The sequence below is a fragment of the Leiobunum rupestre genome, chromosome 1 (genome assembly GCF_980474605.1).
Source record: "Leiobunum rupestre chromosome 1, qqLeiRupe1.1.hap1, whole genome shotgun sequence".
NCBI classification, from domain to species: domain Eukaryota; kingdom Metazoa; phylum Arthropoda; class Arachnida; order Opiliones; family Sclerosomatidae; genus Leiobunum; species Leiobunum rupestre.
In genome coordinates this window covers 81,184,689-81,206,557 of record NC_143384.1, presented here as the reverse complement: position 1 = coordinate 81,206,557, position 21,869 = coordinate 81,184,689, and the positions used below count along the sequence as shown (strand labels likewise).

The 21,869-nt window shown below is 44.0% G+C and overlaps 51 non-coding genes across 51 annotated transcripts; all 51 read right to left on the bottom strand.

Moving 5' to 3' along the window:
* Positions 1–237: 237 nt before the first annotated feature.
* Positions 238–310, bottom strand: TRNAN-GUU (transfer RNA asparagine (anticodon GUU)). Its single transcript has one exon. It is a non-coding gene; the product is annotated as a tRNA-Asn (tRNA).
* Positions 311–1,005: 695 nt separating this feature from the next.
* TRNAI-GAU (transfer RNA isoleucine (anticodon GAU)) lies at positions 1,006–1,078 on the bottom strand. The gene has a single exon. It is a non-coding gene; the product is annotated as a tRNA-Ile (tRNA).
* A 119-nt stretch (positions 1,079–1,197) lies between these two features.
* TRNAN-GUU (transfer RNA asparagine (anticodon GUU)) lies at positions 1,198–1,270 on the bottom strand. The gene has a single exon. It is a non-coding gene; the product is annotated as a tRNA-Asn (tRNA).
* Positions 1,271–1,581: 311 nt separating this feature from the next.
* On the bottom strand, positions 1,582–1,654 carry TRNAN-GUU (transfer RNA asparagine (anticodon GUU)). The gene has a single exon. It is a non-coding gene; the product is annotated as a tRNA-Asn (tRNA).
* A 311-nt stretch (positions 1,655–1,965) lies between these two features.
* On the bottom strand, positions 1,966–2,038 carry TRNAN-GUU (transfer RNA asparagine (anticodon GUU)). Its single transcript has one exon. It is a non-coding gene; the product is annotated as a tRNA-Asn (tRNA).
* A 118-nt stretch (positions 2,039–2,156) lies between these two features.
* TRNAN-GUU (transfer RNA asparagine (anticodon GUU)) lies at positions 2,157–2,229 on the bottom strand. The gene has a single exon. It is a non-coding gene; the product is annotated as a tRNA-Asn (tRNA).
* Positions 2,230–3,500: 1,271 nt separating this feature from the next.
* On the bottom strand, positions 3,501–3,573 carry TRNAI-GAU (transfer RNA isoleucine (anticodon GAU)). The gene has a single exon. It is a non-coding gene; the product is annotated as a tRNA-Ile (tRNA).
* A 119-nt stretch (positions 3,574–3,692) lies between these two features.
* On the bottom strand, positions 3,693–3,765 carry TRNAN-GUU (transfer RNA asparagine (anticodon GUU)). Its single transcript has one exon. It is a non-coding gene; the product is annotated as a tRNA-Asn (tRNA).
* A 119-nt stretch (positions 3,766–3,884) lies between these two features.
* On the bottom strand, positions 3,885–3,957 carry TRNAN-GUU (transfer RNA asparagine (anticodon GUU)). Its single transcript has one exon. It is a non-coding gene; the product is annotated as a tRNA-Asn (tRNA).
* A 693-nt stretch (positions 3,958–4,650) lies between these two features.
* TRNAN-GUU (transfer RNA asparagine (anticodon GUU)) lies at positions 4,651–4,723 on the bottom strand. The gene has a single exon. It is a non-coding gene; the product is annotated as a tRNA-Asn (tRNA).
* A 118-nt stretch (positions 4,724–4,841) lies between these two features.
* TRNAN-GUU (transfer RNA asparagine (anticodon GUU)) lies at positions 4,842–4,914 on the bottom strand. The gene has a single exon. It is a non-coding gene; the product is annotated as a tRNA-Asn (tRNA).
* Positions 4,915–5,033: 119 nt separating this feature from the next.
* TRNAN-GUU (transfer RNA asparagine (anticodon GUU)) lies at positions 5,034–5,106 on the bottom strand. The gene has a single exon. It is a non-coding gene; the product is annotated as a tRNA-Asn (tRNA).
* Positions 5,107–5,417: 311 nt separating this feature from the next.
* Positions 5,418–5,490, bottom strand: TRNAI-GAU (transfer RNA isoleucine (anticodon GAU)). The gene has a single exon. It is a non-coding gene; the product is annotated as a tRNA-Ile (tRNA).
* A 311-nt stretch (positions 5,491–5,801) lies between these two features.
* On the bottom strand, positions 5,802–5,874 carry TRNAN-GUU (transfer RNA asparagine (anticodon GUU)). Its single transcript has one exon. It is a non-coding gene; the product is annotated as a tRNA-Asn (tRNA).
* A 309-nt stretch (positions 5,875–6,183) lies between these two features.
* TRNAN-GUU (transfer RNA asparagine (anticodon GUU)) lies at positions 6,184–6,256 on the bottom strand. Its single transcript has one exon. It is a non-coding gene; the product is annotated as a tRNA-Asn (tRNA).
* Positions 6,257–6,375: 119 nt separating this feature from the next.
* Positions 6,376–6,448, bottom strand: TRNAI-GAU (transfer RNA isoleucine (anticodon GAU)). Its single transcript has one exon. It is a non-coding gene; the product is annotated as a tRNA-Ile (tRNA).
* Positions 6,449–6,759: 311 nt separating this feature from the next.
* TRNAN-GUU (transfer RNA asparagine (anticodon GUU)) lies at positions 6,760–6,832 on the bottom strand. The gene has a single exon. It is a non-coding gene; the product is annotated as a tRNA-Asn (tRNA).
* A 501-nt stretch (positions 6,833–7,333) lies between these two features.
* Positions 7,334–7,406, bottom strand: TRNAD-AUC (transfer RNA aspartic acid (anticodon AUC)). Its single transcript has one exon. It is a non-coding gene; the product is annotated as a tRNA-Asp (tRNA).
* Positions 7,407–7,525: 119 nt separating this feature from the next.
* TRNAN-GUU (transfer RNA asparagine (anticodon GUU)) lies at positions 7,526–7,598 on the bottom strand. Its single transcript has one exon. It is a non-coding gene; the product is annotated as a tRNA-Asn (tRNA).
* A 693-nt stretch (positions 7,599–8,291) lies between these two features.
* TRNAN-GUU (transfer RNA asparagine (anticodon GUU)) lies at positions 8,292–8,364 on the bottom strand. The gene has a single exon. It is a non-coding gene; the product is annotated as a tRNA-Asn (tRNA).
* Positions 8,365–8,483: 119 nt separating this feature from the next.
* Positions 8,484–8,556, bottom strand: TRNAI-GAU (transfer RNA isoleucine (anticodon GAU)). The gene has a single exon. It is a non-coding gene; the product is annotated as a tRNA-Ile (tRNA).
* A 119-nt stretch (positions 8,557–8,675) lies between these two features.
* On the bottom strand, positions 8,676–8,748 carry TRNAN-GUU (transfer RNA asparagine (anticodon GUU)). Its single transcript has one exon. It is a non-coding gene; the product is annotated as a tRNA-Asn (tRNA).
* Positions 8,749–13,836: 5,088 nt separating this feature from the next.
* On the bottom strand, positions 13,837–13,910 carry TRNAI-AAU (transfer RNA isoleucine (anticodon AAU)). The gene has a single exon. It is a non-coding gene; the product is annotated as a tRNA-Ile (tRNA).
* A 504-nt stretch (positions 13,911–14,414) lies between these two features.
* TRNAI-AAU (transfer RNA isoleucine (anticodon AAU)) lies at positions 14,415–14,488 on the bottom strand. Its single transcript has one exon. It is a non-coding gene; the product is annotated as a tRNA-Ile (tRNA).
* A 73-nt stretch (positions 14,489–14,561) lies between these two features.
* On the bottom strand, positions 14,562–14,635 carry TRNAI-AAU (transfer RNA isoleucine (anticodon AAU)). The gene has a single exon. It is a non-coding gene; the product is annotated as a tRNA-Ile (tRNA).
* A 73-nt stretch (positions 14,636–14,708) lies between these two features.
* On the bottom strand, positions 14,709–14,781 carry TRNAF-AAA (transfer RNA phenylalanine (anticodon AAA)). The gene has a single exon. It is a non-coding gene; the product is annotated as a tRNA-Phe (tRNA).
* Positions 14,782–14,854: 73 nt separating this feature from the next.
* On the bottom strand, positions 14,855–14,928 carry TRNAI-AAU (transfer RNA isoleucine (anticodon AAU)). Its single transcript has one exon. It is a non-coding gene; the product is annotated as a tRNA-Ile (tRNA).
* A 73-nt stretch (positions 14,929–15,001) lies between these two features.
* On the bottom strand, positions 15,002–15,075 carry TRNAI-AAU (transfer RNA isoleucine (anticodon AAU)). Its single transcript has one exon. It is a non-coding gene; the product is annotated as a tRNA-Ile (tRNA).
* A 367-nt stretch (positions 15,076–15,442) lies between these two features.
* TRNAI-AAU (transfer RNA isoleucine (anticodon AAU)) lies at positions 15,443–15,516 on the bottom strand. The gene has a single exon. It is a non-coding gene; the product is annotated as a tRNA-Ile (tRNA).
* A 644-nt stretch (positions 15,517–16,160) lies between these two features.
* On the bottom strand, positions 16,161–16,234 carry TRNAI-AAU (transfer RNA isoleucine (anticodon AAU)). Its single transcript has one exon. It is a non-coding gene; the product is annotated as a tRNA-Ile (tRNA).
* A 73-nt stretch (positions 16,235–16,307) lies between these two features.
* On the bottom strand, positions 16,308–16,381 carry TRNAI-AAU (transfer RNA isoleucine (anticodon AAU)). The gene has a single exon. It is a non-coding gene; the product is annotated as a tRNA-Ile (tRNA).
* Positions 16,382–16,454: 73 nt separating this feature from the next.
* Positions 16,455–16,528, bottom strand: TRNAI-AAU (transfer RNA isoleucine (anticodon AAU)). Its single transcript has one exon. It is a non-coding gene; the product is annotated as a tRNA-Ile (tRNA).
* Positions 16,529–16,601: 73 nt separating this feature from the next.
* On the bottom strand, positions 16,602–16,675 carry TRNAI-AAU (transfer RNA isoleucine (anticodon AAU)). Its single transcript has one exon. It is a non-coding gene; the product is annotated as a tRNA-Ile (tRNA).
* A 219-nt stretch (positions 16,676–16,894) lies between these two features.
* Positions 16,895–16,968, bottom strand: TRNAI-AAU (transfer RNA isoleucine (anticodon AAU)). Its single transcript has one exon. It is a non-coding gene; the product is annotated as a tRNA-Ile (tRNA).
* A 73-nt stretch (positions 16,969–17,041) lies between these two features.
* TRNAI-AAU (transfer RNA isoleucine (anticodon AAU)) lies at positions 17,042–17,115 on the bottom strand. The gene has a single exon. It is a non-coding gene; the product is annotated as a tRNA-Ile (tRNA).
* Positions 17,116–17,482: 367 nt separating this feature from the next.
* Positions 17,483–17,556, bottom strand: TRNAI-AAU (transfer RNA isoleucine (anticodon AAU)). The gene has a single exon. It is a non-coding gene; the product is annotated as a tRNA-Ile (tRNA).
* Positions 17,557–17,923: 367 nt separating this feature from the next.
* TRNAI-AAU (transfer RNA isoleucine (anticodon AAU)) lies at positions 17,924–17,997 on the bottom strand. The gene has a single exon. It is a non-coding gene; the product is annotated as a tRNA-Ile (tRNA).
* A 220-nt stretch (positions 17,998–18,217) lies between these two features.
* TRNAI-AAU (transfer RNA isoleucine (anticodon AAU)) lies at positions 18,218–18,291 on the bottom strand. The gene has a single exon. It is a non-coding gene; the product is annotated as a tRNA-Ile (tRNA).
* A 73-nt stretch (positions 18,292–18,364) lies between these two features.
* On the bottom strand, positions 18,365–18,438 carry TRNAI-AAU (transfer RNA isoleucine (anticodon AAU)). The gene has a single exon. It is a non-coding gene; the product is annotated as a tRNA-Ile (tRNA).
* A 73-nt stretch (positions 18,439–18,511) lies between these two features.
* TRNAI-AAU (transfer RNA isoleucine (anticodon AAU)) lies at positions 18,512–18,587 on the bottom strand. Its single transcript has one exon. It is a non-coding gene; the product is annotated as a tRNA-Ile (tRNA).
* Positions 18,588–18,946: 359 nt separating this feature from the next.
* TRNAI-AAU (transfer RNA isoleucine (anticodon AAU)) lies at positions 18,947–19,020 on the bottom strand. The gene has a single exon. It is a non-coding gene; the product is annotated as a tRNA-Ile (tRNA).
* A 72-nt stretch (positions 19,021–19,092) lies between these two features.
* TRNAI-AAU (transfer RNA isoleucine (anticodon AAU)) lies at positions 19,093–19,166 on the bottom strand. Its single transcript has one exon. It is a non-coding gene; the product is annotated as a tRNA-Ile (tRNA).
* A 651-nt stretch (positions 19,167–19,817) lies between these two features.
* TRNAI-AAU (transfer RNA isoleucine (anticodon AAU)) lies at positions 19,818–19,891 on the bottom strand. Its single transcript has one exon. It is a non-coding gene; the product is annotated as a tRNA-Ile (tRNA).
* A 218-nt stretch (positions 19,892–20,109) lies between these two features.
* Positions 20,110–20,183, bottom strand: TRNAI-AAU (transfer RNA isoleucine (anticodon AAU)). The gene has a single exon. It is a non-coding gene; the product is annotated as a tRNA-Ile (tRNA).
* A 220-nt stretch (positions 20,184–20,403) lies between these two features.
* Positions 20,404–20,477, bottom strand: TRNAI-AAU (transfer RNA isoleucine (anticodon AAU)). Its single transcript has one exon. It is a non-coding gene; the product is annotated as a tRNA-Ile (tRNA).
* Positions 20,478–20,697: 220 nt separating this feature from the next.
* TRNAI-AAU (transfer RNA isoleucine (anticodon AAU)) lies at positions 20,698–20,771 on the bottom strand. Its single transcript has one exon. It is a non-coding gene; the product is annotated as a tRNA-Ile (tRNA).
* Positions 20,772–20,844: 73 nt separating this feature from the next.
* On the bottom strand, positions 20,845–20,918 carry TRNAI-AAU (transfer RNA isoleucine (anticodon AAU)). Its single transcript has one exon. It is a non-coding gene; the product is annotated as a tRNA-Ile (tRNA).
* A 73-nt stretch (positions 20,919–20,991) lies between these two features.
* TRNAI-AAU (transfer RNA isoleucine (anticodon AAU)) lies at positions 20,992–21,065 on the bottom strand. The gene has a single exon. It is a non-coding gene; the product is annotated as a tRNA-Ile (tRNA).
* A 63-nt stretch (positions 21,066–21,128) lies between these two features.
* Positions 21,129–21,202, bottom strand: TRNAI-AAU (transfer RNA isoleucine (anticodon AAU)). The gene has a single exon. It is a non-coding gene; the product is annotated as a tRNA-Ile (tRNA).
* Positions 21,203–21,420: 218 nt separating this feature from the next.
* TRNAI-AAU (transfer RNA isoleucine (anticodon AAU)) lies at positions 21,421–21,494 on the bottom strand. Its single transcript has one exon. It is a non-coding gene; the product is annotated as a tRNA-Ile (tRNA).
* A 220-nt stretch (positions 21,495–21,714) lies between these two features.
* Positions 21,715–21,788, bottom strand: TRNAI-AAU (transfer RNA isoleucine (anticodon AAU)). The gene has a single exon. It is a non-coding gene; the product is annotated as a tRNA-Ile (tRNA).
* Between the last annotated feature and the right edge of the window lie 81 nt (positions 21,789–21,869).

Genomic DNA, 21,869 nt, shown 5'->3' with positions numbered 1-21,869 from the left:
GGGTTAATAATAATAAGCAATGAACGAAAGTAAAACAATAAGCATCGCCACCGGATGGACTCGAACCATCAACCTTTCGGTAAACAGCCGAACGCGCTAACCATTGCGCCAGGGAGGCTCCAATTTATCATGAAACGTACTATTCGACGATTAATCCCTCTTTTTAATACGTTGGCCCTTCCATTTCTTAAAGAGTTAATAATAATACGCAATGAACGAAAGTAAAACCATAAGCGTCGCCACCGGATGGACTCGAACCATCAACCTTTCGGTTAACAGCCGAACGCGCTAACCATTGCGCCACGGAGGCTCCGGTTCACGCGGAAACGTAATATTTGACGATTTATCCCTGTTGTTCCTACGTTGGCACTTCCATTTCTTAAAGGGTTAATAATAATACGCAATGAACGAAAGTAAAACAATAAGCATCGCTACCGGATGGACTCGAACTATCAACCTTTCGGTTAACAGCCGAACGCGCTAACCATTGCGCCACGGAGGCTCCAATTTATCATGAAACGTACTATTCGACGATTAATCCCTCTTTTTAATACGTTGGCCCTTCCATTTCTTGAAGAGTTAATAATAATACGCAATGAACGAAAGTAAAACCATAAGCGTCGCCACCGGATGGACTCGAACCATCAAACTTTCGGTTAACAGCCGAACGCGCTAACCATTGCGCCACGGAGGCACCAATTTATAATGAAACGTACTATTCGACGATTAATCCCTCTTTTTAATACGTTGGCCCTTCCATTTCTTGAAGGGTTAATAATAATACGCAATGAACGAAAGTAAAACAATAAGCGTCGCCACCGGATGGACTTGAACCATCAACCTTGCGGTTAACAGCCGAACGCGCTAACCATTGCGCCACGGAGGCTCCAAATTATCATGAAACGTACTATTCGACGATTAATCCCTCTTTTTAATACGTTGGCCCTTCCATTTCTTAAAGAGTTAATAATAATACGCAATGAACGAAAGTAAAACAATAAGCGTCGCCACCGGATGGAGTCGAACCATCGACCTATCGGTTATCAGCCGAACGCGTTAACCATTGCGCCACGGAGGCTCCAATTTATCATGAAACGTTATATTCGACGATTAATCCCTCTTTTTAATACGTTGGCCCTTCCATTTCTTAAAGAGTTAATAATAATACGCAATGAACGAAAGTAAAACAACAAGCGTCGCCACCGGATGGACTCGAACCATCAACCTTTCGGTTAACAGCCGAACGCGCTAACCATTGCGCCACGGAGGCTCCGGTTCACGCGGAAACGTAATATTTGACGATTTATCCCTGTTGTTCCAACGTTGGCTATTCCATTTCTTAAAGGGTTAATAATAATAAGCAATGAACGAAAGTAAAACCATAAGCATCGCCACCGGATGGACTCGAACCATCAACCTTTCGGTTAACAGCCGAACGCGCTAACCATTCCGCCACGGAGGCTCCAATTTATCATGAAACGTACTATTCGACAATTAATCCCTCTTTTTAATACGTTGGCCCTTCCATTTCTTAAAGAGTTAATAATAATACGCAATGAACGAAAGTAAAACAATAAGCGTCGCCACCGGATGGACTCGAACCATCAACCTTTCGGTTAACAGCCGAACGCGCTAACCATTGCGCCACGGAGGCTCCGGTTCACGCGGAAACGTAATATTTGACGATTTATCCCTGTTGTTCCTACGTTGGCACTTCCATTTCTTAAAGGGTTAATAATAATACGCAATGAACGAAAGTAAAACAATAAGCATCGCCACCGGATGGACTCGAACTATCAACCTTTCGGTTAACAGCCGAACGCGCTAACCATTGCGCCACGGAGGCTCCAATTTATCATGAAACGTACTATTCGACGATTAATCCCTCTTTTTAATACGTTGGCCCTTCCATTTCTTGAAGAGTTAATAATAATACGCAATGAACGAAAGTAAAACCATAAGCGTCGCCACCGGATGGACTCGAACCATCAACCTTTCGGTTAACAGCCGAACGCGCTAACCATTGCGCCACGGAGGCTCCAATTTAGCATGAAACGTACTATCGACGGTTCATCCCTCTTTTTAATACGTTGGCCCTTCCATTTCTTAAAGAGTTAATAATAATACGCAATGAACGAAAGTAAAACAATAAGCGTCGCCACCGGATGGACTCGAACCATCAACCTTTCGGTTAACAGCCGAACGCGCTAACCATTGCGCCACGGAGGCTCCAATTTATCATGAAACGTACTATTCGACGATTAATCCCTCTTTTTAATACGTTGGCCCTTCCATTTCTTGAAGGGTTAATAATAATACGCAATGAACGAAAGTAAAACAATAAGCATCGCCACCGGATGGACTCGAACCATCAACCTTTCGATTAACAGCCGAACGCGCTAACCATTGCTCCACGGAGGCTTCAATTTATCATGAAACGTACTATTCGACGATTAATGCCTCTTTTTAATACGTTGGCCCTTCCATTTCTTAAAGAGTTAATAATAATACGCAATGAACGAAAGTAAAACAATAAGAGTTGCCACCGGATGGACCCGAACCATCAACCTTTCGGTTAACAGCCGAACGCGCTAACCATTGCGCCACGGAGGCTCCAGTTCACGCGGAAACGTAATATTTGACGATTTATCCCTGTTGTTCCTACGTTGGCACTTCCATTTCTTAAAGGGTTAATAATAATACGCAATGAACGAAAGTAAAACAATAAGCATCACCACCGGATGGACTTGAAACATCAACCTTTCGGTTAACAGCCGAACGCGCTATACATTGCGCCATGGAGGCTCCAATTTATCATGAAACGTACTATTCGACGATTAATCCCTCTTTTTAATACGTTGGCCCTTCCATTTCTTGAAGGGTTAATAATAATACGCAATGAACGAAAGTAAAACAATAAGCATCGCCACCGGATGGACTCGAACCATCAACCTTTCGGTTAACAGCCGAACGCGCTAACCATTGCTCCACGGAGGCTTCAATTTATCATGAAACGTACTATTCGACGATTAATGCCTCTTTTTAATACGTTGGCCCTTCCATTTCTTAAAGAGTTAATAATAATACGCAATGAACGAAAGTAAAACAATAAGCGTTGCCACCGGATGGACCCGAACCATCAACCTTTCGGTTAACAGCCGAACGCGCTAACCATTGCGCCACGGAGGCTCCGGTTCACGCGGAAACGTAATATTTGACGATTTATCCCTGTTGTTCCTACGTTGGCACTTCCATTTCTTAAAGGGTTAATAATAATACGCAATGAACGAAAGTAAAACAATAAGCATCACCACCGGATGGACTCGAAAAATCAACCTTTCGGTTAACAGCCGAACGCGCTATACATTGCGCCATGGAGGCTCCAATTTATCATGAAACGTACTATTCGACGATTAATCCCTCTTTTTAATACGTTGGCCCTTCCATTTCTTAAAGAGTTAATAATAATACGCAATGAACGAAAGTAAAACAATAAGCGTCGCCACCGGATGGAGTCGAACCATCGACCTATCGGTTATCAGCCGAACGCGTTAACCATTGCGCCACGGAGGCTCCAATTTATCATGAAACGTTATATTCGACGATTAATCCCTCTTTTTAATACGTTGGCCCTTCCATTTCTTAAAGAGTTAATAATAATACGCAATGAACGAAAGTAAAACAACAAGCGTCGCCACCGGATGGACTCGAACCATCAACCTTTCGGTTAACAGCCGAACGCGCTAACCATTGCGCCACGGAGGCTCCGGTTCACGCGGAAACGTAATATTTGACGATTTATCCCTGTTGTTCCTACGTTGGCACTTCCATTTCTTAAAGGGTTAATAATAATACGCAATGAACGAAAGTAAAACAATAAGCATCGCCACCGGATGGACTCGAACCATCAACCTTTCGGTTAACAGCCGAACGCGCTAACCATTGCGCCACGGAGGCTCCAGTTAATCATGAAACGTACTATTCGACGATTAAACCCTCTTTTTAATACGTTGGCCCTTCCATTTTTTAAAGGGTTAATAATAATACGCAATGAACGAAAGTAAAACAATAAGCATCGCCACCGGATGGACTCGAACCATCAACCTTTCGGTTAACATAAACGCGCTAACCAATGCGCAACGGAGGCTCCAATTTATCATGAAACGTACTATTCGACGATTAATCCCTCTTTTTAATACGTTGGCCCTTCCATTTCTTAAAGAGTTAATAATAATACGCAATGAACGAAAGTAAAACAATAAGCGTCGCCACCGGATGGACTCGAACCATCAACTTTTCCGTTAACAGCCGAACGCGCTAACCATTGCGCCACGGAGGCTCCGGTTCACGCGGAAACGTAATATTTGACGATTTATCCCTGTTTTTCCTACGTTGGCACTTCCATTTCTTAAAGGGTTAATAATAATACGCAATGAACGAAAGTAAAACAATAAGCATCGCCACCGGATGGACTCGAAACAACAACCTTTCGGTTAACAGCCGAACGCGCTAACCATTGTGCCACGGAGGCTCCAATTTATCATGAAACGTACTATTCGACGATTAATCCCTCTTTTTAATACGTTGGCCCTTCCATTTCTTGAAGAGTTAATAATAATACGCAATGAACTAAAGTAAAACAATAAGCGTCGCCACCGGATGGACTCGAACCATCAACCTTTCGGTTAACAGCCGAACGCGCTAACCATTGCGCCACGGAGGCTCCAATTTATCATGAAACGTACTATCGACGATTCATCCCTCTTTTTAATACGTTGGCCCTTCCATTTCTTAAAGAGTTAATAATAATACGCAATGAACGAAAGTAAAACAATAAGCGTCGCCACCGGATGGACTCGAACCATCAACCTTTCGGTTAACAGCCGAACGCGCTAACCATTGCGCCACGGAGGCTCCAATTTATCATGAAACGTACTATTCGACGATTTATCCCTGTTGTTCCTACGTTGGCACTTCCATTTCTAAAAGAGTTAATAATAATACGCAATGAACGAAAGTAAAACAATAAGCGTCGCCACCGGATGGACTCGAACCATCAACCTTTCGGTTAACAGCCGAACGCGCTAACCATTGCGCCACGGAGGCTTCAATTTATCATGAAACGTACTATTCGACGATTAATGGCTCTTTTTAATACGTTGGCCCTTCCATTTCTTAAAGAGTTAATAATAATACGCAATGAACGAAAGTAAAACAATAAGCGTTGCCACCGGATGGACCCGAACCATCAACCTTTCGGTTAACAGCCGAACTCGCTAACCATTGCGCCACGGAGGCTCCAATTTATCATGAAACGTACTATTCGACGATTTATCCCTCTTTTTAATACGTTGACCCTTCCATTTCTTAAAGAGTTAATAATAATACGCAATGAACGAAAGTAAAACCATAAGCGTCGCCACCGGATGGAGTCGAACCATCGACCTATCGGTTATCAGCCGAACGCGCTAACCATTGCGCCACGGAGGCTCCAATTTATCATGAAACGTTGTATTCGACGATTAATCCCTCTTTTTAATACGTTGGCCCTTCCATTTCTTAAAGAGTTAATAATAATACGCAATGAACGCAAGTAAAACAATAAGCGTCGCCACCGGATGGACTCGAACCATCAACCTTTCGGTTAACAGCCGAACGCGCTAACCATTGCACCACGGAGGCTCCGTTTCACGCGGAAACGTAATATTTGACGATTTATCCCTGTTGTTCCTACGTTGGCACTTCCATTTCTTAAAGGGTTAATAATAATACGCAATGAACGAAAGTAAAACAATAAGCATCGCCACCGGATGGACTCGAACCATCAACCTTTCGGTCAACAGCCGAACGCGCTAACCATTGCGCCACGGAGGCTCCAATTAATCATGAAACGTACTATTCGACGATTAATCCCTCTTTTTAATACGTTGGCCCTTCCATTTCTTAAAGAGTTAATAATAATACGCAATGAACGAAAGTAAAACAATAAGCGTCGCCACCGGATGGACTCGAACCATCAACTTTTCCGTTAACAGCCGAACGCGCTAACCATTGCACCACGGAGGCTCCAATTTATCATGAAACGTACTATTCGACGATTAATCCCCCTTTTAATACGTTGGCCCTTCCATTTCTTAAAGAGTTAATAATAATACGCAATGATCGAAAAAAAACAATAAGCGTCGCCACCGGATGGACTCGAACCATCAACCTTTCGGTTAACAGCCGAACGCGCTAACCATTGCGCCACGGAGGCTCCGGTTCACGCGGAAACGTAATATTTGACGATTTATCCCTGTTGTTCCTACGTTGGCACTTCCATTTCTTAAAGGGTTAATAATAATACGGAATGAACGAAAGTAAAACAACAAGCGTCGCCACCGGATGGACTCGAACCATCGACCTATCGGTTATCAGCCGAACGCGCTAACCATTGCGCCACGGAGGCTCCAATTTATCATGAAACGTTATATTCGACGATTAATCCCTCTTTTTAATACGTTGGCCCTTCCATTTCTTAAAGAGTTAATAATAATACGCAATGAACGAAAGTAAAACAATAAGCGTCGCCACCGGATGGACTCGAACCATCAACCTTTCGGTTAACAGCCGAACGCGCTAACCATTGCACCACGGAGGCTCCGGTTCACGCGGAAACGTAATATTTGACGATTTATCCCTGTTGTTCCTACGTTGGCACTTCCATTTCTTAAAGGGTTAATAATAATACGCAATGAACGAAAGTAAAACAATAAGCATCGCCACCGGATGGACTCGAACCATCAACCTTTCGGTTAACAGCCGAACGCGCTAACCATTGCGCCACGGAGGCTCCAATTAATCATGAAACGTACTATTCGACGATTAATCCCTCTTTTTAATACGTTGGCCCTTCCATTTTTTAAAGGGTTAATAATAATACGCAATGAACGAAAGTAAAACAATAAGCATCGCCACCGGATGGACTCGAACCATCAACCTTTCGCTTAACACAAACGCGCTAACCAATGCGCCACGGAGGCTCCAATTTATCATGAAACGTACTATTCGACGATTAATCCCTCTTTTTAATACGTTGGCCCTTCCATTTCTTAAAGAGTTAATAATAATACGCAATGAACGAAAGTAAAACAATAAGCGTCGCCACCGGATTGACTCGAACCATCAACCTTTCGGTTAACAGCCGAACGCGCTAACCATTGCACCACGGAGGCTCCGGTTCACGCGGAAACGTAATATTTGACGATTTATCCCTGTTGTTCCTACTTTGGCACTTCCATTTCTTAAAGAGTTAATAATAATACGCAATGAACAAAAGTAAAACAATAAGTAACGCCACCGGATGGACTCAAACCATCAACCTTTCGGTTGATAGCCGAACGCGCTAACCATTGCGCCACGGAGGCTCCAATTTATCATGAAACGTACTATTCGACGATTAATCCCTCTTTTTAATACGTTGGCCCTTCCATTTCTAAAAGAGTTAATAATAATCCGCAATGAACGAAAGTAAAACAATAAGCGTCGCCACCGGATGGACTCGAACCATCAACCTTTCGGTTAACAGCCGAACGCGCTAACCATTGCGCCACGGAGGCTCCAATTTATCATGAAACGTACTATTCGACGATTAATTCCTCTTTTTAATACGTTGGCCCTTCCATTTCTTAAAGAGTTAATAATAATACGCAATGAACGAAAGTAAAACAATGAGCGTGGCCACCGGATGGACTCAAACCATCAACCTTTCGGTTAACAGCCGAACGCGCTAACCATTGCACCACGGAGGCTCCGGTTCACGCGGAAACGTAATATTTGACGATTTATCCCTGTTGTTCCTACGTTGGCACTTCCATTTCTTAAAGAGTTAATAATAATACGCAATGAACAAAAGTAAAACAATAAGTAACGCCACCGGATGGACTCAAACCATCAACCTTTCGGTTAACAGCCGAACGCGCTAACCATTGCGCCACGGAGGCTCCAATTTATCATGAAACGTACTATTCGAGGATTAATCCCCCTTTTAATACGTTGGCCCTTCCATTTCTTAAAGAGTTAATAATAATACGCAATGAACGAAAGTAAAACAATAAGCGTCACCATCGGATGGACTCGAACTATCAACCTTTCAGTTAACAGCCGAACGCGCTAACCATTGCGCCACGGAGGCTCCAATTTATCATGAAACGTACTATTCGAGGATTAATCCCCCTTTTAATACGTTGGACCTTCCATTTCTTAAAGAGTTAATAATAATACGCAATGAACGAAAGTAAAACAATAAGCGTCGCCACCGGATGGACTCGAACCATCAACCTTTCGGTTAACAGCCGAACGCGCTAACCATTGCGCCACGGAGGCTCCGGTTCACGCGGAAACGTAATATTTGACGATTTATCCCTGTTGTTCCTACGTTGGCACTTCCATTTCTTAAAGGGTTAATAATAATACGGAATGAACGAAAGTAAAACAATAAGCGTCGCCACCGGATGGACTCGAACCATCAACCTTTCGGATATCAGCCGAACGCGCTAACCATTTCGCCACAGAGGCTCCAATTTATCATGAAACGTACTATTCGACGATTAATCCCTCTTTTTAATACGTTGGCCCTTCCATTTCTTAAAGAGTTAATAATAATACGCAATGAACGAAAGTAAAACAATGAGCGTCGCCACCGGATGGACTCGAACCATCAACCTTTCGGTTAACAGCCGAACGCGCTAACCATTGCGCCACGGAGGCTCCAATTTATCATGAAACGTACTATTCGACGATTAATCTCCCTTTTTAATACGTTGGCACTTCCATTTCTTAAAGGGTTAATAATAATACGGAATGAACGAAAGTAAAACAATAAGCGTCGCCACCGGATGGACTCGAACCATCAACCTTTCGGTTAACAGCCGAACGCGATTTTTTTTTTTGTTTTTTATAAAATCTTTATTCACATGTCTAAAACAATACAATACAAATATAACAATTTTATGTGATCATAGCGGGTACGAAAATAAAAGAGGAAATGTCTCTATTGTTAAAAAATAAATAATTTCGACATTGATAATGATAAATATTGCAATTACCGAAAAACTATATTAAATAACGTCAGACGGAATATCCATATTTAGTTTTCTTTGCTTATTCCGACATTCTCTTGTTAATATTGCGCGGACTTTTTTTGGAAATATGACATCCTGAAATACGGTTTCATTAAAGGAACATTGACAACGATACATCCAAATTTCTCGTTTAAAAATTGCACTTAATAAATTTACAATTTTCCAAAAAATAACAGGTTTTTTTAAATCAGTAGTTATCTCGCCAAAAATTATAAAAGAGTTTCGAGTTTTTGTAGGACCACCGAATAAGTCCCGGGAAAGGGCCAAGACGGCACAGAACAACCAAGTCCACCATTGCGACACCACGGGACACTCCACGAAAAGATGTTCTACAGTTTCGGAGCCGGTTTGACAAAAGGGACATCGAGAGTCCGGGACCACGAGACCGTGCACTAAACGTGACTTTACTGGAAATCCCTGATGGATCAGTCGAAGATTCATGGCAGAAAGGGAAGGGCCCAAAAAGTTGGAACGGACGAATTTCCAACGAACACGGCATAGAGGGCCACCGAAAAAGCGACGCCAACGCTCCTCGCCGCTGGACTCAGTAGATAAACCGGTCGCGAAAGTATCGTAAATAAACTTGACCGAAAGAGCGAATTTGATCGTTTCACCATTGTCATTTACAACCGATAACCCGAAATTAGGCGCGACAGGAAAACGACGCGGTTTCTTCACACTCCGCGCAATCTTGGTTGCCCAGGCAGGAGGAATAGCAGCGATAAGTTCTTTATAGAGGTCCATCGTTTTGGACTGCGACATTCTGATTATCGAATCCTCGGCAGCACGACGCGAGTCAATAGTTAATCGGAAGACTTGAATGCCAAGTTGCAAATCGCCCCCATAGTGGTCAAGGATCGCTGAATAAAGGTCCCAATAGTAATCCGAAGTAGCGTCTTCAAACAGAGTAAGGATTTCGCGAACGCGAAACGCTTTGACTTTTGTCGGGATATCCACGAGGCCGAAACCCCCAAAAAACGTTGGCCGAACGAGAGTGTCATACGCGACAAGGTGAGGACCGGTTCCCCAAATAAATGATAAAATGGCGGCTTGAAATTGGCTGAGCCAAAACCGAGAAATGTCGACGGCTTTTAAGATATGCCAAAGCGTAGACGCAGCCAAAACGTTAACAACTAAGACTTTCCCAATGATAGATAGAGGACGACCCTTCCAAGAACGCAAGACGCGACAAAACTTTCTGTACCACTCTTCCCACTGAAGTTGAGGTAAATTGGCATAGTCATAGTCAATCCAAATGCCGAGAATCTTCAAAGGCGCACTTGAGATAGTTATACCACGCGAGACGAGAAGATCCCGACCGTGATAAAGACCAAGCCATTTCGCTTGACACTTCGCTGGGTTTAATTTAGCACCCGAAGCCTGACCAAAATCCGAAAGAATTTCGCATATCGGAGGGATAGCAGTCTCAGATGTAGATACGATAGTAGTGTCATCCATATGTTGAAAGAGTTTCGGCAAATGCGAATGAGCAGAGAGACGGAGTGCCGGTATTGTGTCGTGGCGATTCACCGCGCTAAACAATGGTTCCGAAGCTAATATATACAGCAATGGGCTGAGAGGGCAACCTTGACGAACCGAGCGACCCAACGAGAACAGAGGAGTTAAATGACCGTTGATTTTGACACAGGCCTTGGAACCCGCGATAAAAGCTTGAATCCACCGGCAGAAGAAAGGGCCAAACCCCATCGAGGCTAATAATGCGAATAAAAACGGCCAAGACACCCGATCGAAAGCTTTCAAGAGGTCCAACTGTACGAGAATACCACCTTCCCCACGAATCCGCAGAAGCTCCGTTACATCCGACAAAGTCCTTGTAGTGAGAGAAATGTCCCGACCGCGAACCGCTCCCGTCTGAGTCGGTGACGTAATATTTGGTAACAGTCGAGCGAGCCGAAGCGCGAAAACCTTGGATAAAATTTTATAGTCCGTGTTTAACAATGTAATAGGACGCCAATTTTTTAAAAGCGACAAGTCACCAGCTTTCGGCACAAGAACTATGAGACCAACTTTCATACTGGGAGGAATGTGCCCATGGTCGCGGATAGTTTGAACCATACCGAGATATTCGTTTTTGATAAGAGGGAGAAAAAAGCGCCAAAACTCCACCGTTAAACCGTCAAGACCCGGACTCTTATTGTTCTTCATAGAACCCAAGGCGTGTTCGATTTCCCCCCAAGCAACCGGTTGCTCAAGGGCAGAGCTATCAACGGCATCAACACGGTTACGGACTAGGTCAGTAAAACGGCGACACTGTTCCTCGCAGATAGGCTCGTTGGTATAAAGGGCATTGTAAAACTCGAATATTTCGTTACGGATAAGAACCCCGTCACGTAACACCTCACCAGAGCTAGAAACCAAACGACCAATTGACTTAATGCCCTGGCGGTGGGTCTCCAAACGCAAAAAATAACGCGTAGGTCTCTCTCCCAATTCTTGAAAATCTGCCTTCGCGCGAAGAACCTGGCCCCGAATTACCCCAGCATCGAAATCCGCAAGCAACTGCTTCGCTACTAACAATTCCGACAGGCAGCTCGGATCATTGGCGAAATCCGCTCTATCAGAGCAGACCGCGAATTCCGTAACTTCTGAGCGCGAACTTTACCATAGAAGATAGCGTAGTCCTTGATAGTGACTTTAAGGTTCTCGTACCAGCTAAATATGTTCTCGCGGTACTCTATAGTGTCGCGACTCCGATTAACAATACGCTGGATGCCGTTGCGAAAGCGATCCTCTTCCAGTAAAGTAGAATTAAATGCCCAAACCCCAGGCCCGCGTTGAACACCACTAGGATCAAAAACAAGAGACACGGCTTTATGATCGGAAAAAGAGATGGGCGAAATGAGACATCGTGAACAATTATGGCCATCCGTAGGGCGGGTAAATATATAATCAATACGTGACAGTACAAAGTTCCCGTACACGAAACCCGAACGCGTGTAATCAAAGTGATCTTGGTGACACGCCCGCCAGGGATCATGAAGATCCAGTCCCACCGACCACAATTTAAGTGACGAAGGCTGACAAACAGGGCGGGCCTTCGAAGCAGGGCGGCGATCGAGATTATAGCTTAAAACATCGTTAAAATCGCCCGCAATAATCGGACGAGGTAAAATAGAGCACCATAATTTCGCAGTAGACAAAAAAGCTGTTCGCGCCGATGCGTCATTCGGCGCGTAGATATTCGCAAAATCCAAAGGTAAATCGTCAACGAGCGCGGAAACAGATAAAAAACGCCCGCAACCACTACGAAAAACCCGCGAAGGAATAATGTCAAGGCCGGCACGGAAACATGTCGCTACGCCGCAAAAAGTGGTAACTGGATCAATATCCCAAAAAACACGCCCACGAAAAATGTCCCGAAAAACTCCTACGTGCTCATTCGTCCAATGGGTCTCCTGTAGGAAAACCACGTCGTACGCGCCTATAAAAACAAGAAGTTCCCTCATCTTGTCAAGGTTCCGAAGACCTTTGACGTTAACTGTTACGATTCTTAGCGGCATGATGCGAGTTGGGGATGGGGGTAACAACACTGGGAAGGGACTTCGATGCGGGAGTGTCCGAAGAATTAGTCTTCGGATCCTTGGAAACTACATTCGACTTCTTAGGTGGAGGTTGTCGTTTTTCAGCGTCCGACGCACTAGTAAAAGGCAGGACTCGTTTACCCGAGTCCTTCACGCTAAGAGCTACTTCATTTTTCTCCACGTCGTCACCACCCTTGGCGGCACCGGTATCATTAGGCATATGTACATCCTGAACATTATGATCGTTAGAGCGATAATTACCGAGAATTCCGGAACTGGCTTCATCGTCAGTCTCCCTCGACTCAATGATCGTAGACCGAGTGGGGCAGACCCGAGCCATATGGCCCGGCTTCTTACATCGAAAACAAATAAAAGATGGGCATTCCTTGTAGAGGTGGCTAGATGAAAGACACCCATTACAAACTTTACTCTGGGAGTTATGACGAACTCTGTAAAAAGTCTCCCGACCAAGAACGTCCTTTATTTTTAAGCCGTACGGTAAGGAACTAACGCATTCGGCAAGACGAACCTTGACCGACCGGAGACCAAAATAAACACCTTCGTCATTTTTACGCCAAAGTATTTCCCCTTTAATCTCGCATAATAAGCTCTCCAATTTTTCTTTAACAGCCTCATCACTCAGAAATTCTGGTAAGCCAAAGATATTAACAATGACTGTCTTCCTCGCAATCCCAGACACATCAAAACGCTTGTCTCCCACCTGAAGATCAGCATCCAGACAAAGATCGGCGTCATCCTGGCGAAAGAAGGTGACGTAATAGCCACCGTCCGTAGCAACAACCGACGAAACCGAATGAGGCCCGTAATCCAAAATACATGCCGTCAATATTTCCTGCTTCGAAACTTCTTTAACTTCACACTCCACAAAAACGGAGCGCTTTAAAATATCCATCCTGGATTTCAGAAGAAAACCCAGGAAGGCACGAAAAACGAAAAATAAACTGCGCGAATTAGTAAATTTTAGAAAAAGAACCGAAACTAAGGCTTAGCGAGAAGACGAGGAGAGCAAAGAAAAACGAACCGCACTCTCCAAAAAACCAAACGCCCACGACGCTCTAACCAACTGAGCTAATGGGCCATTCCGATGAATTTCGATGAAATCTTTCCCGCATTTTTAAAAATAGTCTCTCAAAACCAATTCTTCTTCTCTATGGCCCATGGGGGGATCGAACCCATGACCTTCGCGTTATTAGCACGACGCTCTAACCAACTGAGCTAATGGGCCATTCCGATGAATTTCGATGAAATCTTTCCCGCATTTTTAAAAATAGTCTCTCAAAACCAATTCTTCTTCTCTTTGGCCCATGGGGGGATCGAACCCACGACCTTCGCGTTATTAGCACGACGCTCTAATCATTTGAGCTAATGGGCCATTCCGATGAATTTCGATGAAATCTTTCCCTCATTTTTAAAAATAGTCTTTCAAAACCAATTCTTCTTCTCTTTGGCCCATGGGGGGATCGAACCCACGACCTTCGCGTTATTAGAACGACGCTCTAACCAACTGAGCGAATGGGCCATTCCGATGAATTTCGATGAAATCTTTCCCGCATTTTTAAAAATGGTCTTTCAAAACCAATTCTTCTTCTCTTTGGCCCATGGGGGGATCGAACCCACGACCTTCGCGTTATTAGCACGACGCTCTTACCAACTGAGCGAATGGCCCATGCCGATGAAATCTTTCCCGCATTTTTAAAAATAGTCTGTCAAAACCAATTCTTCTTCTCTTTGGCCCATGGGGGGATCGAACCCACGACCTTCGCGTTATTAGCACGACGCTCTAACCAACTGAGCTAATGGGCCATTCCGATGACTTTCGATGAAATCTTTCCCGCATTTTTAAAAATAGTCTTTCAAAACCAATTCTCCTTCTCTTTGGCCCATGGGGGGATCGAACCCACGACCTTCGCGTTATTAGCACGACGCTCTAACCAACTGAGCTAATGGGCCATTCCGATGAATTTCGATGAAATCTTTCCCGCATTTTTTAAAATAATCTTTCAAAACCAATTCTTCTTCTCTTTGGCCCATGGGGGATCGAACCCACGACCTTCGCGTTTTTAGCACGACGCTCTAACCAACTGAGCTAATGGGCCATTCCGATGAATTTCGATGAAATCTTTCCCGCATTTTTAAAAATAGTCTTTCAAAACCAATTCTTCTTCTCTTTGGCCCATGGGGGGATCGAACCCATGACCTTCGCGTTATTAGCACGACGCTCTAACCAACTGAGCTAATGGGCCATTCCGATGAATTTCGATGAAATCTTTCCCGCATTTTTAAAAATAGTCTTTCAAAACCAATTCTTCTTCTCTTTGGCCCATGGGGGGATCGAACCCACGACCTTCGCGTTATTAGCACGACGCTCTAACCAACTGAGCTAATGGGTCATTCCGCTGAATTTCGATGAAATCTTTCCCGCATTTTTAAAAATAGTCTTTCAAAATCAATTCTTCTTCTCTTTGGCCCATGGGGGGATCGATACCACGACCTTCGCGTTATTAGCACGACGCTCTAACCAACTGAGCTAATGGGCCATTCCGATGAATTTCGATGAAATCTTTCCCGCATTTTTAAAAATAGTCTTTCAAAACCAATTCTTCTTCTCTTTGGCCCATGGGGGGATCGAACCCACGACCTTCGCGTTATTAGAACGACGCTCTAACCAACTGAGCTAATGGGCCATTCCGATGAATTTCGATGAAATCTTTCCCGCATTTTTAAAAATAGTCTTTCAAAACCAATTCTTCTTCTCTTTGGCCCATGGGGGGATCGAACCCACGACCTTCGCGTTATTAGCACGACGCTCTAACCAACTGAGCTAATGGGCCATTCCGATGACTTTCGATGAAATCTTTCCCGCATTTTTAAAAATAGTCTTTCAAAACCAATTCTTTTTCTCTTTGGCCCATGGGGGGATCGAACCCACGACCTTCGCGTTATTAGAACGACGCTCTAACCAACTGAGCGAATGGGCCATTCCGATGAAATCTTTCCCGCATTTTTAAAAATAGTCTTTCAAAACCAATTCTTCTTCTCTTTGGCCCATGGAGGTCGAACCCACGACCTTCGCGTTATTAGCACGCTCTAACCAACTGAGCTAATGGGCCATTCGATGAATTTCGATGAAATCTTTCCCGCATTTTTAAAAATAGTCTTTCAAAATCAATTCTTCTTCTCTTTGGCCCATGGGGGGATCAACCCACGACCTTCGCGTTATTAGCACGACGCTCTAACCAACTGAGCTAATGGGCCATTCCGATGAATTTCGATGAAATCTTTCCCGCATTTTTAAAAATAGTCTTTCAAAACCAATTCTTCTTCTCTTTGGCCCACGGGGGGATCGAACCCACGACCTTCGCGTAATTAGCACGACGCTCTAACCAACTGAGCTAATGGGCCAATCCGATAAATTTCGATGAAATCTTTCCCGCATTTTTAAAAATAGTCTTTCAAAACCAATTCTTCTTCTCTTTGGCCCATGGGGGGATCGAACCCACGACCTTCGCGTTATTAGCACGACGCTCTAACCAACTGAGCTAATGGGCCCTTCCGATGAGTTTCGATGAAATCTTTCCCTCATTTTTAAAAATAATCTTTCAAAACCAAATCTTCTTCTCTTTGGCCCATGGGGGGATCGCACCCACGACCTTCGCGTTATTAGCACGACGCTCTAACCAACTGAGCTAATGGGCCATTCCGATGAATTTCGATGAAATCTTTCCCGCATTTTTAAAAATAGTCTTTCAAAACCAATTCTTCTTCTCTTTGGCCCATGGGGGGATCAAACCCACGACCTTCGCGTTATTAGCACGACGCTCTAACCAACTGAGCTAATGGGCCATTCCGATGAATTTCGATGAAATCTTTCCCGCATTTTTAAAAATAGTCTTTCAAAACCCATTCTTCTTCTCTTTGGCCCATGGGGGGATCGAACCCACGACCTTCGCGTTATTAGCACGACGCTCTAACCAACTGAGCTAATGGGCCATTCCGATGAATTTCGATGAAATCTTTCCCGCATTTTTAAAAATAGTCTTTCAAAACCAATTCTTCTTCTCTTTGGCCCAAGGGGGATCGAACCCACGACCTTCGCGTTATTAGCACGACGCTCTAACCAACTGAGCTAATGGGCCATTCCGATGAATTTCGATGAAATCTTTCCCGCATTTTTTAAAATAATCTTTCAAAACCAATTCTTCTTCTCTTTGGCCCATGGGGGGATCGAACCCACGACCTTCGCGTTATTAGCACGACGCTCTAACCAACTGAGCTAATGGGCCATTCCGATGAATTTCGATGAAATCTTTCCCGCATTTTTAAAAATAGTCTTTCAAAACCAATTCTTCTTCTCTTTGGCCCATGGGGGGATCGAACCCACGACCTTCGCGTTATTAGCACGACGCTCTAACCAACTGAGCTAATGGGCCATTCCGATGAGTTTCGATGAAATCTTTCCCGCATTTTTAAAAATAAACTTTCAAAACCAATTCTTCTTCTCTTTGGCCCATGGTGGGATCGAACCCACGACCTTCGCGTTATTAGCACGACGCTCTAACCAAATGAGCTAATGGGCCATTCCGCTGAATTTCGATGAAATCTTTCCCGCATTTTTAAAAATAGTCTTTCAAAACCAATTCTTCTTCTCTTTGGCCCAGGGGGGGATCTAACCCACGACCTTCGCGTTATTAGCACGACGCTCTAACCAACTGAGCTAATGGGCCATTCCGATGAATGTCGATGAAATCTTTCCCGCATTTTTAAAAATATTCTTTCAAAACCAATTCTTCTTCTATTTGGCCCATGGGGGGATCGAACCCACGACCTTCGCGTTATTAGCACGACGCTCTAACCAACTGAGCTAATGGGCCATTCCGATGAAATTCGATGAAATCTTTCGCGCATTTTTAAAAATAGTCTTTCAAAACCAATTCTTCTTCTCTTTGGCCCATGGGGGGATCGAACCCACGACCTTCGCGTTATTAGCACGACGCTCTAACCAACTAAGCTAATGTGCCATTCCGCTGAATTTTGATGAAATCTTTCCCGCATTTGTAAAAATAGTCTTTCAAAATCAATTCTTATTCTCTTTGGCCCACGGGGGGATCGAACCCACGACCTTCGCGTTATTAGCACGACGGTCTAACCAACTGAGCTAATGGGCCATTCCGATGAATTTCGATGAAATATTTCCCGCATTTTTAAAAATAGTCTTTTAAAACCAATTCTCCTTCTCTTTGGCCCATGGGGGGATCGCACCCACGACCTTCGCGTTATTAGCACGACGCTCTAACCAACTGAGCTAATGGGCCATTCCGATGAATTTCGATGAAATCTTTCCCGCATTTTTAAAAATAGTCTTTCAAAACCAATTCTTCTTCTCTTTGGCCCATGGGGGGATCGAGCCCACGACCTTCGCGTTATTAGCACGACGCTCTAAGCAACTGAGCTAATGGGCCATTCCGATAAATTTCGATGAAATCTTTCCCGCATTTTTAAAAATAGTCTTTCAAAACCAATTCTTCTTCTCTTTGGCCCATGGGGGGATCGCACCCACGACCTTCGCGTTATTAGCACGACGCTCTAACCAACTGAGCTAATGGGCCATTCCGATGAATTTCGATAAAATCTTTCCCGCATTTTTAAAAATAGTCTTTCAAAACCAATTCTTCTTCTCTTTGGCCCATGGGGGGATCGAACCCGCGACCTTCGCGTTATTAGCACGACGCTCTAACCAACTGAGCTAATGGGCCATTCCGATGAAGTTCGATGAAATCTTTCCCGCATTTTTAAAAATAGTCTTTCAAAACCAATTCTTCTTCTCTTTGGCCCATGGGGGGGGGTCGAACCCACGACCTTCGCGTTATTAGCACGACGCTCTAACCAACTGAGCTAATGGGCCATTCCAATGAATTTCGATGAAATCTTTCCCGCATTTTTAAAAATAGTCTTTCAAAACCAATTCTTCTTCTCTTTGGCCCATGGGGGGGGGTCGAACCCAGGACCTTCGCGTTATTAGCACGACGCTCTAACCAACTGAGCTAATGGGCCATTCCGATGACTTTCGATGAAATCTTTCCCGCATTTTTAAAAATAGTTTTTCAAAACCAATTCTTCTTCTCTTTGGCCCATGGAAGGATCGAACCCACGACCTTCGCGTTATTAGAACGACGCTCTAACCAACTGAGCGAATGGGCCATTCCGATGAAATCTTTCCCGCATTTTTAAAAATAGTCTTTCAAAATCAATTCTTCTTCTCTTTGGCCCATGGGGGGATCGAACCCACGACCTTCGCGTTATTAGCACGACGCTCTAACCAACTGAGCTAATGGGCCATTCGATGAATTTCGATGAAATCTTTCCCGCATTTTTAAAAATAGTCTTTCAAAACCAATTTTTCTTCTCTTTGGCCCATGGGGGGATCGAACCCACGACCTTCGCGTTATTAGCACGACGCTCTAACCAACTGAGCTAATGGGCCATTCCGAAGAATTTCGATGAAATCTTCCCCGCATTTTTAAAAATAGTCTTTCAAAACCAATTCTTCTTCTCTTTGGCCCATGGGGGGATCGAACCCACGACCTTCGCGTTATTAGAACGACGCTCTAACCAACTGAGCGAATGGGCCATTCCGATGAATTTCGATGAAATCTTTCCCGCATTTTTAAAAATAGTCTTTCAAAACCAATTCTTCTTCTCGTTGGCCCATGGGAGGATCAAACCCGCGACCTTCGCGTTATTAGCACGACGTTCTAACCAACTGAGCAAATGGGCCATTCCGATGAATTTCGATGAAATCTTTCCCGCATTTTTAAAAATAGTCTTTCAAAACCAATTCTTCTTCTCTTTGGCCCATGGGGGGATCGAGCCCACGACCTTCGCGTTATTAGCACGACGCTCTAACCAACTGAGCTAAAGGGCCATTCCGATGACTTTCGATGAAATCTTTCCCGCATTTTTAAAAATAGTCTTTCAAAACCAATTCTTCTTCTCTTTGGCCCATGGGGGGATCGAACCCACATTCTTCGCGTTATTAGAACGACGCTCTAACCAACTGAGCGAATGAGCCATTCCGATGAAATCTTTCCCGCATTTTTAAAAATAGTCTTTCAAAACCAATTCTTCTTCTCTTTGGCCCATGGGGGGATCGAACCCACGACCATCGCGTTATTAGCACGACGCTCTAACCAACTGAGCTAATGGGCCATTCGTTGAATTTCGATGAAATCTTTCCCGCATTTTTAAAAATAGTCTTTCAAAACCAATTCTTCTTCTCTTTGGCCCATGGGGGGATCAACCCACGACCTTCGCGTTATTAGCACGACGCTCTAACCAACTGAGCTAATGGGCCATTCCGATGAATTTCGATGAAATCTTTCCCGCATTTTTAAAAATAGTCTTTCAAAACCAATTCTTCTTCTCTTTGGCCCATGGGGGGATCGAACCCACGACCTTCGCGTTATTAGCACGACGCTCTAACCAACTGAGCTAATGGGCCATTCCGAAGAATTTCGATGAAATCTTTCCCGCATTTTTAAAAATAGTCTTTCAAAACCAATTCTTCTTCTCTTTGGCCCTTGGGGGGATCGAACCCACGACCTTCGCGTTATTAGAACGACGCATTAACCAACTGAGCGAATGGGCCATTCCGATGAATTTCGATGAAATCTTTCCCGCATTTTTAAAAATAATCTTTCAAAACCAATTCTTCTTCTCTTTGGCCCATGGGGGGATCGAACCCACGACCTTCGCGTTATTAGCACGACGCTCTAACCAACTGAGCTAATGGGCCATTCCGATGAATGTCGATGAAATCTTTCCCGCATTTTTAAAAATAGTCTTTCAAAACCAATTCTTCTTCTCTTTGGCCCATGGGGGGATCGAACCCACGACCTTCGCGTTATTAGAACGACGCTCTAACCAACTGAGCGAATGGGCCATTCCGATGAATTTCGATGAAATCTTTCCCGCATTTTTAAAAATAATCTTTCAAAACCAATTCTTCTTCTCTTTGGCCCATGGGGGGATCGAACCCACGACCTTCGCGTTATTAGCACGACGCTCTAACCAACTGAGCTAATGGGCCATTCCGATGAATTTCGATGAAATCTTTCCCGCATTTTTAAAAATAGTCTTTCAAAACCAATTCTTCTTCTCTTTGGCCCATGGGGGGATCGAACCCACGACCTTCGCGTTATTAGCACGGCGCTCTAACCAACTGAGCTAATGGGCCATTCCGATGAATTTCGATGAAATCTTTCCCGCATTTTTAAAAATAGTCTTTCAAAACCAATTCTTCTTCTCTTTGGCCCATGGGGGGATCGAACCCACGACCTTCGCGTTATTAGCACGACGCTCTAACCAACTGAGCTAATGGGCCATTCCGATGAAATCTTTCCCGCATTTTTAAAAATAGTCTTTCAAAACCAATTCTTCTTCTCTTTGGCCCATGGGGGGATCGAACCCACGACCTTCGCGTTATTAGCACGACGCTCTAACCAACTGAGCTAATGGGCCATTCGATGAATTTCGATGAAATCTTTCCCGCATTTTTAAAAATAGTCTTTCAAAACCAATTCTTCTTCTCTTTGGCCCATGGGGGGATCAACCCACGACCTTCGCGTTATTAGCACGACGCTCTAACCAACTGAGCTAATGGGCCATTCGGATGAATTTCGATGAAATCTTTCCCGCATTTTTAAAAATAGTCTTTCAAAACCAATTCTTCTTCTCTTTGGCCCATGGGGGGATCGAACCCACGACCTTCGCGTTATTAGCACGGCGCTCTAACCAACTGAGCTAATGGGCCATTCCGATGAATTTCGATGAAATCTTTCCCGCATTTTTAAAAATAGTCTTTCAAAACCAATTCTTCTTCTCTTTGGCCCATGGGGGGATCGAACCCACGACCTTCGCGTTATTAGCACGACGCTCTAACATACTGAGCTAATGGGCCATTCCGATGAGTTTCGATGAAATCTTTCCCGCATTTTTTTAAATAATCTTTCAAAACCAATTCTTCTTCTCTTTGGCCCATGGGGGGACCGAACCCACGACCTTCGCGTTATTAGCACGACGCTCTAACCAACTGAGCTAATGGGCCATTCGATGAATTTCGATGAAATCTTTCCCGCATTTTTAAAAATAGTCTTTCAAAACCAATTCTTCTTCTCTTTGGCCCATG